The following is a 16,596-nucleotide window of genomic DNA, read 5'->3' as shown; positions in this document are numbered from 1 at the left end:
CTTCAACTCAGGTCATGATCTCAGGGTCCTGGGATCGAGCCCCACATGGGGCTCTCCGCTCAGCAGGGAGCCTGCTTCCCCCCCCTCTGCCTGCCTCTCTGCCTACTTGTGATCTCTGTCAAATAAATAAATAAAATCTTTTTTAAAAAAAGAAAGAAAAGCATGTACTTAAATTAATCGATTTAGTGATATACATACACAGCCACTGATCTAGCTAGAAACTACAGGAAGCATAATTCATTCACTTATTCATTCTTTTATTAGTGTATTATTTATTCAATAAACCTTAATTGGGTATAGTATTCACCAGCTTTTACTAGGTTATGATGTGGTTAGAAATAAACCCAAACTTCCATGACCTAAAACCAAACACTTATTTCTTCTTCATATTATGTCCTGATCACAGGTAAGCTCTGCTTGTGGTCCTGTTCCTAGATATGTTCTGGCTCCTGGGACCCAGGATGAAGGAGCGACCTCTGAGTCATGCTGTTCTCATTCATAGCAGATGAGAGAAGGGAGCAGACGAAATCATGTAATGCCTCTTGAAGCTTCTTTTTGAAATTGGTTGTCACTTCCACTCATATCTTATTGGCTAAATGAGTCACATGATCATGCGCGGTGTCAACGGGCAGGGAAACTACTCTTTCCCTTAGGAGAGCACTGCAGGTCATGTGCGGTGGGGAGGGACTGTTAATTCTCTTACAGAGAAGAGGGATGTGGGTATTGGGAAAATGTACTCTAAGTGCTGGGCATAACCAAATGGATGAGCTGTGTACTGTGTTCCCCAAGAACTCATAGCTCAGAGAGGAAGAGGGCCCTGACGGTTACAGCGACATGTGATTGACGGTTATGCCGTCTCACAGGGAGCACTGATCTGAGACATTTACATGTATTAAACAGTTTAATTCTCATACAACTCTCTGAAGTAGAAAGTGCTATTATCTCTACTGTATTTTTAAAGTGAGCCACAGAGGCATCCAGCAATCAAGAAAGTGAACTCCAGATGACATAAGCAAGGGACACCTGGCTGGCTCAGTCGGTGTAGCACGAGACTTCTGATCCTGGGGTTGAGAGTTCAAGCCCCATGTTGGATGTAAAGATTCCTAAAATATATATATATATATATAAATATATATATATATTTTTTTTTTCTTTTTCTTTCCTTTTTTTTTTTTAATAAAAAAATCACATAAATGATATGCAGCAGAGATTAGACTCAAGCCCAGGTCATCCGGCTCAGGTATCTCTTTCCTTAACCATGGCACTGGACTGTTGGCCTGGTAGTGACGTATGAGTGTCACAGAGGCTCTGGCGATAGAGGCTGGGGGTGGGGTGTGGTGACAATAGAGGAGATTCTTCTTAAAGACTGAGGAGGAGTTAGCCAGCTAGAGGAGAAGATCCTCCTGATGGAAAGGAAAGAGGGGACAGAGGCTCAGAGTGAAGCCATGTCCTGAGTGTGGCACCGCGAGCCCGGTGCTGCTGAGGCCAGAGGTGTGTGGCTGCAGAGTCAGAGAGGGGCCAGAGCCTGGGCTTAGCTTGTATTTTGAAGTCACTGGGAAGCCATTTAGGGTGGATTTGGGAGCATAGGGTAGAAGTGGGGAGACTGGTAGGAGACAACCGCAGTATACTCCTCCATTCCCTTCCCTCAAAGGGACTTCCTGTTAGGAAATGATGTCTCTGATTTCAATGATCATTTTTCCTAGCTGTCAGCCTCTGTCTCCCTGGGGCAGGGGCGCCGAGTGTGAAGCTGGGGCTGGGGGGGGTCCCGTGTGGGTCGGAGAGCCAGCCCGTCTGCCGGGCTCGCCATCTTCTCTCGCATCACACTGTACTGTCCTCCACAGGTCTGTAGACACACTGAGCATTTCTGTTTTCTCTCAGAAGCAGGATGTTGGCAGCTTTATTTTTCTCAAGGGTATCGCACTGAATGTTATTTATTGTTCTTCCTCTGAATTCAGTGGGGTCTTTTTTTCAGTTTCCTTCTGACAGATGATTTGCTCTTGAACAATTAACAGACTGAAGGCTGTGTTCCATCTCCTCACGGGCTCCCGCCAAGCACCCTTGGGAGCACAGGAGGAGAAAAGCTTTCTTCTTGATCCTATTACTGCTGCCCGGCATCGAGGAGGATTAATTAACCCACCAGGTTTTTCTTCATTACCAGGAAGAAGGAAAAGCCCATGACAGTAGAATTCAAACATGGAAGATGCGAGGCAGCCGGGAGTCCTTCAAAGACTCAGCCGGGCTGTGTGGTGCAGTGGCTGAGGGATGCGGGGGGGTGACCTGGTGCAAGTTACACCTTCTCTTGGCCCTTGTGCATCATGCTCAGAATTCATACCTCAGCTCCACAAGATCGACTGTGTACTCTGACCTGAGCCCCAGAGAGGCCAATCAGAAACAGAAGCTTCTCATCCCTCAGAAGCGTACTGTCTAGTAGGAGCTGGAGCGCTGAATCATGCCTGCTTCCCCGGGTTGTGAAAATTCGTTAGCTGTGGTACCATGTGTGAAAGTGCTTTGTAACGAAGCATTATGTCAATGTTGCTGTCACTTCCAGATTGATACTCAAACATTCTCACAATTGTTGCACAGTTGCTAGGGCAGAGGACTATCCTTGGAGCTAGTAGTTATGTGAAAGAATTTGGAGACATTGGCTCTGCTGTGTGAGGGGGTCCAAAAGCTGCACATGTGAAATAGTTTAACCACAAAATCAGGGCCTCCTAGAAGTTTCGTGTCACGTGCTATCCATGACTGCTTGGCTGTAGCCATCTGGAGTATCATGCTGAAGGTATCATGGCTTCTGAAGTTCTTTCTAGAACTTCTAAAGGATGGAGCAGATTAGGGGGGCACCTGGGTAGCTCAGTTAGTTAAGCATCTGACTCTTTGGCACAGATCGTGATCTCAGGGTCCTGAGATGGAGCCCCAGCAGGAGCTCTGTGCTTAGCGTGGGGTCTCCTTGAGATTCTCTGCCTCTGCACTACCCGCCCCTACTCATGCACGTAATCTCTTTCTCTAAAAAAAAAAAATTAAATTAAATATATAAATAAAATATTTCAAAGGATGTAGCAGATTAGAAATAAATGTCATGGTCACAGACTTGGCTTGTGGTGGGACACGTACTAGGTATTTATAATGCTCGATACTAGCTAGTACTCTGGATGATAAAAATACCTGTCAGAGTAATTTAGCAAAAGTTGGCACCTGTGTGGGCTTGTGTGGTTAGGGAACGATGTGGAAGAATTGGGTGAAAGTTGAGGTTGGCCTTGAATTATGGGCAGAATGGGGGATGAGAGGAAGACTATTTCAGGGAATGGTTGCAAAATGCAGATCGCCAAGGAGGAAGGAATGGATGGTACAGTATAGAGAACCCTGAAGAGAGTCAGGAGACCTGATTCAAAGGCGGCCGTTTCCCGGAGGTGAGCCATGTGTCTTGTGGTGCTGTGGCCCTTACGATCTCAGAGTTTTCATACCCAAAATTATACAGCTTGACCTGATGTTCTTAAAGATTATTTCTAATTGTGCAAAACAGTGCATCTGTGGGCTAGATGAAGCTTTACCAAATTGTACTTCATGGAACAATGGTTTCATTAGCTGCGCTGTGAAAAATGAGTTTCATCATCAAATAATTTGGAGAAAATTCTGAATTCTTAGACTGTTGATTCCTATTCCTGTCTTTCCATTCTATCTTGAGTCAGCTTCAACTGGTCCTTGGAGTTGGGGTTGGTTTTTATTATAGTTTTTATTATGACGGTAGTAAAGATGGGAAAAGGTGTATTCCACAGACATTTCAAAGTATGAATCAATAAACTTGGTGATTAATTGCACCTAGGTAATGAAGGAAAGAGTCAAAGCAGAGATGACAAATGTCTCAATCCAGAATGTGGTTAAAATATGCCAAGAGAGTATTGATCCAAAAAAGAGAAGTTGAGCCAGGTGTGGGGACCCGGACCAGAGTTGCGGGAGGGAGAGGGCTATCCTGGAGGCCAGGCGCTTCATGGATTTCATAGAAGGGATGCATCTAGATTGCTCAGAGCCATGGACATTTGTTGCAAATGTGTAAGAAAGGGTGCAGAAGATGAGGTTATTACCTCAACAGCCACACAGTGTTTGGATCTAGAGTGGCCAACCATCTTGGTTTGTCCACACAAGACTTTCAGTTCAAAACTGGGGAAGTCTTAGGCAAAGAGAATTGGTTACTCGGTTAGGGCATTAGTTCCCTCACTCTAGGGGGTGGATAGCTGGGTTCATCATCAAAGGACAATTTATTTGTTGCTAGCAATTTCTGCTGAGGGAGGATTCAAGAGAGGGATGGAGAGGGAAGAGGAGAAGTAAGATGAGCAGGGAAAGAAAGGGAAAAGGGGAGGGAGGAGAGGGAGGAAGAGGGAGAATGGGTTGTCACAGCTAGGCTTTCTGGCCGCACCTAGTACTATAGTAGGTTCATTATTGCAGCTAAAAGGGTAAAGCATGCAAATAGCGCATACATTTACTTTAACATAAATGCTGTCAGCAAGCCGTACAGGACTCTGCTGGAAGGGACCCGTCACTTCAGATAGCTCTTTGACTTCAATCAATGTGCATTTTGCAATGTCAGTGTCATTTTGCAGAGAGGGAAGCTCAGCTGGAGGGTCTGAGGCCCAGGCTGGCCTGACCGCAGAAGGCAGCATCAAGGCAGGGAGTTGGGAGACCCAGGTCCTGGCTTCTTCTCTTCTGCGCCGCATTGTGTGATCATGGGCAAGTGGCTTACCTTCTATGGATTTTGTACTTCCAGCCTTTCAAAGGATGCGATGACCACTCTCTTTTTGCTGGGAGGAGCTAAGGAAGAAATTACTTGGCACAGGGAGAACAAGAAGGCTGGTGAGGCCCACTCTAGGTGTTAGTGCCCGGTCTAGTCTCCCACAAACGCCCTTCCTTCCTTGTTGGTTACCAGGGACTTGCAATCTCCCTGGGCTCTCAAAAGCCAACAGGAGGTAACCGGCTAACTTCAGAGGTTATGGTTTGATATAACCAGTGTGTATATAAGAAGAGGTCCCCAGGGTCTCCCCAAACTGAAAGCAAGTCAAAGCTCAGCCCTGGGAGAGTCCAGTTGGGGATGAAAGGAACTTTGACAATCAGGGCTTATCTTTCAAAGGCTGCTGGGGCTTGGAGCACAAGGTGGTGGTGGAGGTAGCAGGTCAGCCCTTGGCAAAAATCATGCAGTAGATGAAACCTGTTCTCAGGGCCAGATCCAACATCTGGGCAAGTGAGTGATAACAGCTGGTAGTTGTAGTCATCAGGAGAGTATGTTAAAAGGGATCAGAGCTTTATTTATCAGAGGAGTATCTGGGAAGTAGAGGAGGATGAACAGCTGGGAGTTGCCGGGAGTACAGGAATAGGAACCGGGGCGTGGAAGCAACGTTGCCACAAGCAGTGTTGCAGGCGACCAGCACTGCACGCAATTTCATGAGCTGCGGCTGAAAAGCTGGGATATATACTTGGGAGACAGTCCAAGGTTACAGGAGGAATTTAGCCCTTTGGACCCAAGATTGTAATGAGGTATAAGTACCATTAGGTGGCGTTGCATGAATGCTTTTTTTTTTTTTTTTTTTTTTTTTTTTTTTTTGGTCTCCTAGCTCAGTCTTATGCAAGCAGCTGACTTCATCCTGCCCCCAGCACCTACAGAACAGCTTTTGCACCCAGGAATGCCCACTGCACGTGAACCCAAGGGTGCTCCTGTATGATGTGCCCGTGTTCGCAGGTGCTTATGTGCCGAGGATGTGTGCTTTTACTTCATTGTCAGTGACCAGCAAATGAGACAGCAGGCACACTCTGGCAGCGACAGACCGCACGGGACCACACTCTGTGAAAATGGATCGCCTCTGTCTTCTCTGCTTGATCTTTGCTGGGGGGGGGGGGATTAAATTAGATTTCAGGGCATGCTCCTCGGCAGCCCTTTTCAGAACAAGCACATTTGCATAGAAGATGTGGAGTCTTGGGGTTGGCAAAGGCCACCTGGTTCCTTTGCCCTGGACAGACTGAGCTTCTTTCCACCCCCACTTCTTTGCCTCCGCACTAAGGTTCTGCGGCTGGTGAAGGCTGCTCCCTGTCCTGCTCTGCTCTCTTGGGGTATTAGCTACACTGTTCACCAGCCTCGTGCCTCAGTATGGGATTTCTGCCAGCTTCCTATCCCCTGGGGAGCATGCAGGTGCCCAAGGAATGAAGCCAGCCTTTCTCCATTTATCCAGGGTGCTCCAGGGCTCACCCTGGGGCTGGGGGAGGAGCGTACACATTGTCGTTCATAAGTCACACCAAAGATAATGTGTTGCTCCAAAGGAAAATGCTGCGGGGTGAAAGAAACATTTAAAACTGCTGCAGAATAAATTCCATTTTGGCCTTGGAGGTCATCCTGCCGGCAATTTTGCTCAATCTTCTGCTGGTTATAGTCTCAAACTGAGTGCCAAGGGAAGAATTTCACGTGCATGCTTTGAATTTCTACCTTACGTGAGACACTGGGTGGGCTAAGGGCCACAGAAGACACTGAGGTGATAAAACTCAGTCATTGTTTTGCAGTAGATTTTACCCAGTTAGAGATTTGCTAGCTCCCCCAACCCCACAAACATCCATGCCATGCTGGATGGCACACGTATTGTGCAGCACACTGGTGTGAGTGGGCCCAGGTCAGGCACAGCTCCCCCCGTGTGGGCTCAAATGCCCACCTTTTCTTCCCTGAGTGAAAAAAACGTAACAGAAGAGTGAGTAACCTTGCAGAAATGCTACTGAATCTGCTCCATTTTGCACATTCATGAAATTTGAGGCTATTTAGTCTAATAGATGAAAATGGTACACAAATAGCTACCATAGGAAGTGAGGGAAGAAACATCTAGTGAATTCTGGCCTTAGGGGAGGGAGAAATTGCAGCCAACTAGGAGTAGGAAGATGGGCATTAGGTGGGCACCATCATTTTTGATGGATGGATAAACTTTTTTTTAAGGTGTTTTTCCTGCTTTATTGCAGTATAATTGACAAAATTGTACACATAAAATCGTGAATTTATATTTAAAGTGGTGATTTGAGATAGGTATGCATTGTGAAAAGATCCCCACCATCTAGGTAATTAATATATCCATTACCTCACATATTTATCATTTTTTAAAGTTCTTTTTTTTTAAAGATTTTATTTATTTATTTGACAGACAGATCACAAGTCGGTAGAGAGGCAGGCAGAGAGAGAGGGGGAAGCAGGCTCCCTGCCGATCAGAGAGCCAGATGCGGGGCTTGATCCCAGGACCCTGAGATCATGACCTAAGCCGAAGGCAGAGGCTTAACCCACTGAGCCACCTAGGTGCCCCTATGTATCATTTTTTAAAAAAGTTATTTATTTATTCATTTGTGCAAGAGCAGGGGGAGGGTCAGCGGGAGAGGGAGGAACAGACTCCTCATTGAGCAATGAAGCCTCCATCCCAGGACCCTGGGATTATGACCTGAGCCGAAGGCAGCCACTTAGCCCACTGAGGCACCCAGCTGCCCCTATTTATAATTTTAAATTTTATTTATTAATTTTTTTTTTTTTTAGTGAGAACATTGAATGTCTACTCTGTTAGCAAATTTAAATTACATAATATAGGTATTCAACTATAGCCTCCATGTTTCACATTAGATCCTCAGACCTGATTCTTCTTACGGTCAAAGTTTGAGTTCTTTTACCAACCTTTCCCAATTCTGTTTCTGTGAGTTTGAATTTGACTTTTTTTTTTTTTTTTTTTTTTTTTTTTTAAGATTCCACATATAAGTGATACCAAGCAGAAGCAGTATTTGCCTCTCTGTCTGGCTTATTTCACTTAGCGTTACACCCTCAGGATCCATCCATGTTGTCACAAATGGCAGAATTTCCTTATTTTTATGGCTGAATAATATTCCATTGCATCTATCACATTTTCTCCATCTGTTCCTCCGTTGCCCAGTACTTGAGTTGTTGCTGTGTGTTGGCCATCACAAACAAGGCTGCATGGACAGTGGGGTGTAGCTATCTGAGGTAGAGACTTCCTTTCCTTTGTATATATACCCAGAAGTGGAAGTGCCCGATCATATGCTAGTTCTATTTTTAACTTCTTGAGGAACCTCTGTAATGGTTTTCATTAGTAATTGCAGAAATTTACATTCTCATCAACAGTGCAAAATTCTTTTCTTTTGTCCACATCCTTGCCAACACTTAACTCTTATGTTTTGAGACAGCATTCTAACAGATGGGAGGGGATAGCTCACTGTGGTTTGGATTTGCATTTCCCTGATGATTAGGGATGTTGAACATCTTCTCATGTACTAGTTGGCCATCTGTATGTCTTCTTTGGGAAAATGTCTATTCCGTTCTGCTGACCATTTTTTGTTGCCTTCTTCCCACCTCATTGAGTTATATGAGTCCTTTACATATTTTGGATATTAAACACTTATTGGACTTAGGGTTTATAAAGACTTTCTCCCATTTCATAGGCCGCCTTTTAATTTTCTTAATGGTTTCTTTTAACTTCTTAGTTTAATGTAGTCCCGCTTGTGTATTTTTGCTTTTGGTGTCAAATCCAAAAAATCATTACCAAGACTTAAAGTCAAGGAGCTTACCACCTGTGTTTCTTTCTAGGCATTTATGGTTTCAGGTCCCACATTCAAGTCTTTGTGCTGATTTTTGTATATGGTGTAGGGGAGAACTCTGGTTTTCCCAACACCATTTATTGAAAAGACTGTCCTTTCTCCCATTGTATATTCTTGGCTCCTTTGTCATAAATTAATTGACCATACATACATGGGTTTATTTCTGTTCCATTTATCTATGAGTCTGTTTTTATGCCACACGATACTGTTTTGGTTACTATAACTTTATAATATAGTTGGAAACCAGGAAGTGCGATGCTTCCAGCTTTGTTCTTTTTCAAGATTGTTTTGGCTATTTGGGATCTTTTGTTGTTCTATACGAATTTTAGGATTGTTTGTTCTATTTCTGTGAAAAAATGCCACTGCCATTGTGATAGGGATTGCATTGAATCTGTAGATTGCTTTGGGTAGTGTGGACATCTTAACAATATTAATTCTTCTAATTCTGAGTCCAGAATATCTCCAATTATTTGTGTCTTTTTCAGTTTCTTTCATCAATGTCTTGCAGTTTTCAGTGTGTAGATCTTCCTGCTCCTTGCTTAAGTTTATTCTTAGGTATTTTATTCTTTTTGCTGTAATTATAAATGAGGTTGTTTCCTTCAAGGCATTTTTTAAATCTTTATTGAGATATACTTCAAATACTATAAAATTCACTCATTTAAAGTAAAATGCAATGTTTTTCAGTATATTCATAGCAATGTGCAACTATCACCAAATCCTATCACCAAATCTAAGTTTAGAACATTTTTGTCACCCCAAAAAGAAACCTGTTACTAATGAGCAGTCACCTTATTTCCCACCCACGCCCGCCCACCACTCTCCAGCCTCAGGCAACCACTCAACTATCTTCTGTGTCTATAGATTTCCCTACTCCAGACATTTCATATTAATGAAGTCATGCAATATGTGGTCTTTTGTGACTGTCTTCTTGCACTTAACATGATTTCAGGGTTCATCCATGTTGTAGTATGTATTGAAACTTCATTTCTTTTTATAACAGAATAAATCTATTGTATGGATGGACCACATTTTAGTTATCATTTCCTCAGTCGATGCATATTTGGGTCTTTTCCACTTTTGACTACCATGAGTAATGGTGCAATGGATGCTCATGTACAAGTTTTGGTGTAAACAGAAGCTCTCATTCTTCTTGGGTATATACCTAGGGCTGGAATTACTGGGTCATAAGTTACCTCTATGTTTAACTTTGTGAGAAACTGCCAAACAGTTTCCCAAAGTGTCTGTGCCTTCTTACATTCCCATCACCAAAGAATGAGGGCTCAAGTTTCTCCATAACCTTGTTATCGTCTGTCTTTTTGATGATAGACGTCCTGGTGGGTGTGAAGCAGGATCTCATTTGGTTTTGATTTGCATTTCTCTAATTACTAATGATGTTGAGCATCTCTTCATATGCTTTTGGCCTTTTGTGTTTGTGTTTGTGTGTGTGTGTTCGAGAAATGTCTATTCAAATTTTTTGCCCTCTTTTTAATTGGGCTCCGTGTCTTTTGATTATTGAATGGATGGACGAGTTTTTGAGAGGCAGAGTGCAGGAGTAAAAGCTCAGAGATGGAGAAGGTGATGCTAGCAAAGAATGGGAAATTAAACGGACTGGCTGCAGCATAGCACGGCATAGCGAATGTGAGTCCGCACCTAGCAGAGGCGGCTGTCAAACGTCTCTATTTATCAAGTGAGGACAACGAAGAGACACATAGGATAAAGAACCAGGATTTTCACACAGGATAAACTCATAAATAGAAGGTAATACCACCCCTTAAATGGGCTGGTCACTGATTTAGGAATAGTATGTGTGATCTGGTTTAGTCTTCTATTCTGTGACTTACCCCGTTTTTCAGACGAGGGGACTAATGATCAGAGAAGTTAAGTAACTTGTCCCAGGTCACTTGGCTAATAAATGGCAAAGGTGAACTTCAAAACCAGGTCTGTCAGTCCCTGAAGTACAAGAGACCGGCAGTGTGCTAGTTGGGAGAGAAAATCAGAGAGGAAGGCCTGAGATCTTGTGGTACAGGGCCTCGACTATTCAGGGGAAGAGTTTATGCTTGATTTGCAGACATGGATAGCTGCCATTTATTAGGCAGGGCGATTAGGAACTACATTTTGAAAACGTAGAACAGCGTGGTAGGGAATGGGGAAGTCCAGAGCTAAGAGGCAGGTTAGGAAGTTAGTAAAATAGCTGACAGGACTATTGCAGAGGACAAGGACCGAAGAGGTCACAGGAATCCTAGGCAGGAAGACAGACGTGCAGTGGGGTGCTGGAGCCTGCTTACATGGACTTAAAAGAGTCAGTTATTAAATTTTCAACCAATTGTTAAATGGTGTCTTTATTTTGAACTAAATTATATCAATGTACAATTTAACATTTTACATTAAAAACAAAGATAATAGACACTCCAAAGTCATGGCTTCCTAATGATTTCACTGTATTTTGCTATTATCTGTGCTCCTGAGGCATTTTCATGTCCTTTCCTTGTGTGGTGGAAATGCTCTGTGAACGGCGCTATTGCACAGCTCTCCCCAACTTCAGTGACATTGCAATGGTACCTTGATATTGGCCATGATAGAGTATAGCACCAAAATGGACAAATCAGTAAGTCAGGGGCTTTCATGCGGGGGGGCGGTGGTGGGGGCTGATGGTTGTTAAAGGTTTACCAGCACTCCGCTGGGGAACAGAGGTGTGGGGGAGGCAGAACATGTAGAATCGGGCGGTTCTGTAGATAGATGTAGCGTGAAAGGGTTGATAAAGAGGTGTACAGTTTCTGGTCTGTGACACATGCCTGGAAGAGCTGGCTGTCCCCATGCATATGAGGACTGTGGGACATGGAGCAATGGGAAAGACAGACTGACCAGGAATGCTTCTTCCACCAGGCAGGTCTGGTTCAGGGTTTGAGATCAGAGGAGGAGTCTGTACAGGAATGCTGGTATACATGGGACACCTAACTTGAGTCTTTGCATACTTTGTTGGTCATCTGATTTCTCCAGTCACAAGACAATGGGTGGAAATTTCCAGGGCTGTTTTATCTGTGTCTGAGTGCTCACTTCACGGGGGTGTGCTAGGTGCTAAGTGACAGGATTTGAATGGAATTCTCCTTTCTGGGAGTCACACTGGAATCACTGTGCTCCATCTTTCTCGGACAGGTCAGAAAAAAATCCAACAGGGTCAAGGTCTCTGGGGATAGCTGGTGCGGTAAGAATCCAATGTGTACTTACAACTAACCGTCAGAACTTGGACAAGTTACATAACTGCTCTAAGCCTCATTTTCTCTGTTCAATTAGAATGTTGGACTAAGAGCTTTCCCAGATTGGGTTCTATGAGCCTTTGCCCTTGACACCACGTCTCCTTGATGTCTCTTCAACCGCTGGGCAGGCATGTCTGTGTTCTAGGGCTCTGTTCCCAAGGTGGTAATTTATGAAGCAATCATTCATCTGGCCATCATCCATCAGGTGGGAAAGGAGGACCTGTGATCCTGTCAGCCTAAGCAAAGGCGACACAGAAGGGCTTTATCAAATGAAATGGGACGGATGGATGGCGGGCTTCCCAGTGTCAGGGAAATATTGATTCAGGCAAATATATGATCTATCACATGAATATCTCAGAGGCTGTTGCAAATAGAGACACAGCAGTATGGAGAGTGTCTTTTACATGATGAAGGATGGCTTTTTGGTGCCGCATCATTGCAATGAGAAGTGATGCGCAGAGCCCCAGCCTCACTCCCTGAGCCTTGCTCTTTGGAAACGATGATGCTCTTGCATTACCGCAGGTAAGTGGGAAAATGTACAATTTTGGTGTTAGTAAAATCAGAGGAAAAGAGACAGTGGTAGCTTCCCCAGGGATCCAGAGTTGCCTGGGATTAGGAAGGGTGCAAGTCTGCTAATTGTACTTTTCGGAGCTGCCTACTGGAGGGAATTTTGAGGTCACTGCTGACTTCGTGCATTGTCTCTCTTGCTTGGCAGTCAGTGAGCACACAGGCGCCCTTTATCAGGCCTCAGTTGTGCAACTGGTTGTAATCACCAGTGAATTATCTTAGTCACAGGTGACCTAACAGGTGACCTGTATTGGTTACTTGAGCATATAAACCAGCATGCTTTGCTGACACAGGAACTGGACTCAGAGAGGTCAGGGGCCTCATGAAGGCTATTCTGCGGCCCAGCGCGAGGGCTAAGGCCAGGATTTAAGCTTCCTAAGTAAATAGTCCAGGGTTGAGTGTCACCATATGCCAATTTTGAAGCATAATACAAAGACCACATCAGAAACCCTCCATACCTCACTGGCATATCTCCAGTGCTGCTCTTCAACCACATGAGTATTAAAGACAGAGATGATTGTTTGCCAGCCTTTCTACTGTGGGCTTGAGAGGGTACACCTGTTTTTCAGTCTTGGCTGTGCTGCCTTCTATCTTGTGCATTCCGAATACTTAACTCTTTCTAAGCCTCAGTTATCACATCTATAACATGTAGATGAATTCATTCCAAGTGCATTAATTGAGCATCTATTATACATCAAGTTCTGTGATACAGATGCTGATAATAATAATATGGTAAATATTCAGCAGGTGTTGGCGGTTAACATAGGTCAAGTTTCTCTATGTATCTTTATTTCCCTCCTTTTACATATATTTATTTGAGGATCTGATAAAATCTTGGGGTTCAGGAATGGATAAGACATAGTCCCTCCTTTTGACAAGGTCTGTCTTATGGCACTGGTCATCCTGGGTTTGAATCCCACCTTTGCTCCTGGCATAAACATATGGGCTTTTGCGAGGTGTCAGGATTATATGTATAGAAGTCTAGTCCAGTGCCTTGAACACAGTTAGCATTCAGTTAATGATGCTATCGTGATTATATTGTCATTACTGTCAGGTTATTATTAAACAGATAAACAGATACTTTCAATGCAATGTGAAGATACTAGAGGCAAAAAAAAAAAAAAAAAAAAGGAAAGGACCCCTCAAGGGATGCGTTCACAGAGCTGGTCCTTGACAGGTACCTTGAAATTGCTCAGGAAGAAAAGGAGAAGGAGCTCTGCCAGGGCAGAGGGAATAAACTGGCGAAGCCTGGAATGCTCAGGGAGGAGGACAAGCTCTGTGTGTGCGGAGAAAAGGGACTGTTGGGGAGGGCGTAGCAAAGTGAGGCCGGAAAGATGGGACAACACTGTCAGAGGTCGTAGAAGTTACTAAAGAGTTTGTCTTGTAGAACTTGGCAATGAGGAGCCATGGCAGGGGTACAGGGGCCTATTTTGGGATGGGAGACAGAGACCAGACTTTGATTACCTGGGGCGGGCTGCTTTCCTCCCACCTCACTCGTCGAGCTAAATTCCCAGGCAATAACATTAAACCTCGTGCTCTCCTGTCCTTGCTATTGGGCTGCTGAGCTGGGGGTGGTCTGTGCTCGCCACGCCCGTCTACATGGTCCTGCTTTGCCAGGAGCTCTACTGAGCATCTGAATTCACCTCCAAAGGCAGAAGGAAGAAAAATTCTGTGCTAGGCTCTTTGACCAACACTTAGCAATACTCAGTTTCCAAAGTGTATCCGTTCCGGACACCTGAAGGCTCAAGGCATTGTCGCTGGGGTTGCTGCTCTGCGCGTGCTATGGGAGAGCCTACCCACAAGTCTCCCTGGGGTGGGAGAACAAGGAGAAAGGATAGGAGCAAAATCTCTCCTGCAGGCTGACCGAGTCAGGGAAATTTCAGAGGCTCCTTGTTCTTCCTCAGCTTCTCTTTCATCGCTGGATGTTGGGGCATTTCCTGAGAGCCACCTTTCTGTTCTGCACTAATGATGGACTGTTTTCCACTTACCCCTTTGAGATCTTAGCACTGTTATTAACTTGTCAACAGGTTTCCCCTCCATTTTAATTACTCTTGCTCGGCAGCAGATGGCGGAACACGGACAGAGCTGATTTCCAAACCGCTTCTCGCCTTCAGGAGTGCTGTTTCCTCTTGCTGGTGACCTCTGGGAGTGAAAGTCACATTGTCTATGGGGCGTCTCTGCTGGCGCAGTTCTCCCTCTCAGCTTCCTTCCATGGCAAGAAGCTGCTTTCCCTTGCTGCTTCTGGGAATGTCTGAAGGCATGTCAGACTTCTCGATGCAGACGGCAAGGACTGTGTTCATGGAGCAGAGAACCCAGGTCCTGCCCTGCTTCTCCTTTCTGTCCTTTTAGGGATGAACTGCCTTGATCCCCTGTAAAAAGGAGGTGAATTCTACTGGTATCAGCTCTCTGACTTGTTGTCCTAAAACTTCCAGAGCCTCTGGTGTTCCACAGAACCTGGGGCCTCACAGCCCAGCCGGGTTCTCCATGAGATCAAGACCGCCCGCCCCCCGACTCCCCTGATCAGAAATAGGTACCTTTCTCAGGTAATCCTTACCAGTAAAATCACTTAATCTCTGGTTAGTGGTCACTCACTCAAGCTAACTTTTTCCCCCTTTAAACAAGAACTTTGAGGATACCGTGCCTTAGCCTGTAGTGTGGTAGTGGAGGAGGGAGGCTTGTGGGCAGACAGACCTTTGATTTGGGGCTCTTGAGAAGCTAACTTTACTAGGTAGGCAGCTGCCCTCTCCTGCTGTTTCTGCCTGGTTAGCTCTCCCTCTGCCTTTGCTGAGAGAATCGACACAGGGGTGGTGCCGTGTGGTAAGTTTCTCAAGGTTGTTCTGATGTGACTGAAGAGAGGAATGGCTTCTCATTTCTAAGATTCCTTCAGTCAGGACCTTGGAGTTAGTCCCCGCTCATCTGGGTTGCCATCTCTCACTTTGTAGAGATGATGTGACTCCCCCAACAAATCATAACTTCCTTGAGGTCAGGGACACGTACCTATGCCATCTGCAGGTCATGTTAATGGGTGATCCTTGTTCAAGGTCAGAGAGAGTCATTATTTTGACAGTCATTTTATTTAATAGTTTCAAAACTCTGTGAGGACAAGTCCCATGGTTGCCATCTTACAAATGAGAAGGGAGAAAGGTCGAAATGCATCAGTCGGAGCCCCAAAGCTAGGAAGTGGCAGAATCGGGATTTTGAACCCCGCTTGGGAAATCCTGTGCAGATCCTCCCATGTCCTACCAAACGGCGCGAGCACCAGTTCTCTCGGCTTCCAGGCTACATGACGACGAGTCTGTCTCTCAAGTTCTTGCTCCTGAGCCTGGGAGCCTCATTTGTTATCTGGTCAGCGCTGATCATGGTGGGCCAGTAGAGGGGAGAGCACCGGGAGAGCCTTCGAGAACAGGCATCGGGGCTCACAGTCTCATAGCCCTGCTTTTCCACCTTTCATTAATTCGGATTTTATTTTGTTTCCAAGATATGCATGTACACAGTCTTTTTCCCAAGGGATTCCTCGTTGGAACTACAAAATCAAGAATGTGATTTGAGGGACAGTCTTCTCAATTTCCCCAAGAATGATGCGTAACTGGTACCACCCTAGATGCACGGAGAAGAAATTTATTTGTTACGTGTAATAGATGCCTTAGGGCAGTGGTTCTCAAACTGTGGTGCTGAACTCCCTGCATGTCCCTCAGAACCCCTCAGGAGATACCCGAGGTCAAATTGACTTTTCATACTAATACTAAGACATTATTTTCCTTTCTCACTGGGTGGATATTTGCATTGATTGTAGAAGAGTCACAGGGTGTGAAACTGCTTGAACCTTAGCACAAATCGAGCAGGGGCCCCAAATGGCACCTGACATCGTACTTTTCTCTACCACACACTTGCTGAAGAAAATAATTAGGTCTCCCCTCAGAATTCCTTCCTTAGATCCTTAAAACAATTTTTGTGTGGCAAAGTAAGAAGGGTTTATAAGGTACATGTGCTGCATACCCAGGCACCATGAAAATCTTGAGGAAAAGCAGTAGTGTGATTACCTGAGCTGTGGGTGAACCGGCAGCTTTTTCCAAAGAACAACATTTCTACTTGGAACAATGACTGGTGGACAAACTATCCTTATTCACATTTGGGTATTGAACAGGTATTTTCTAGAAAATGCAGA

Source organism: Mustela putorius, unplaced genomic scaffold (genome assembly GCF_011764305.1).
Source record: "Mustela putorius furo isolate JIRA1106 unplaced genomic scaffold, ASM1176430v1.1 tig00001012_pilon_pilon_pilon, whole genome shotgun sequence".
NCBI classification, from domain to species: Eukaryota; Metazoa; Chordata; class Mammalia; order Carnivora; family Mustelidae; genus Mustela; species Mustela putorius.
The sequence above is the reverse complement of the archived record's forward strand: the minus strand, read 5'-3'. Positions refer to the sequence as shown.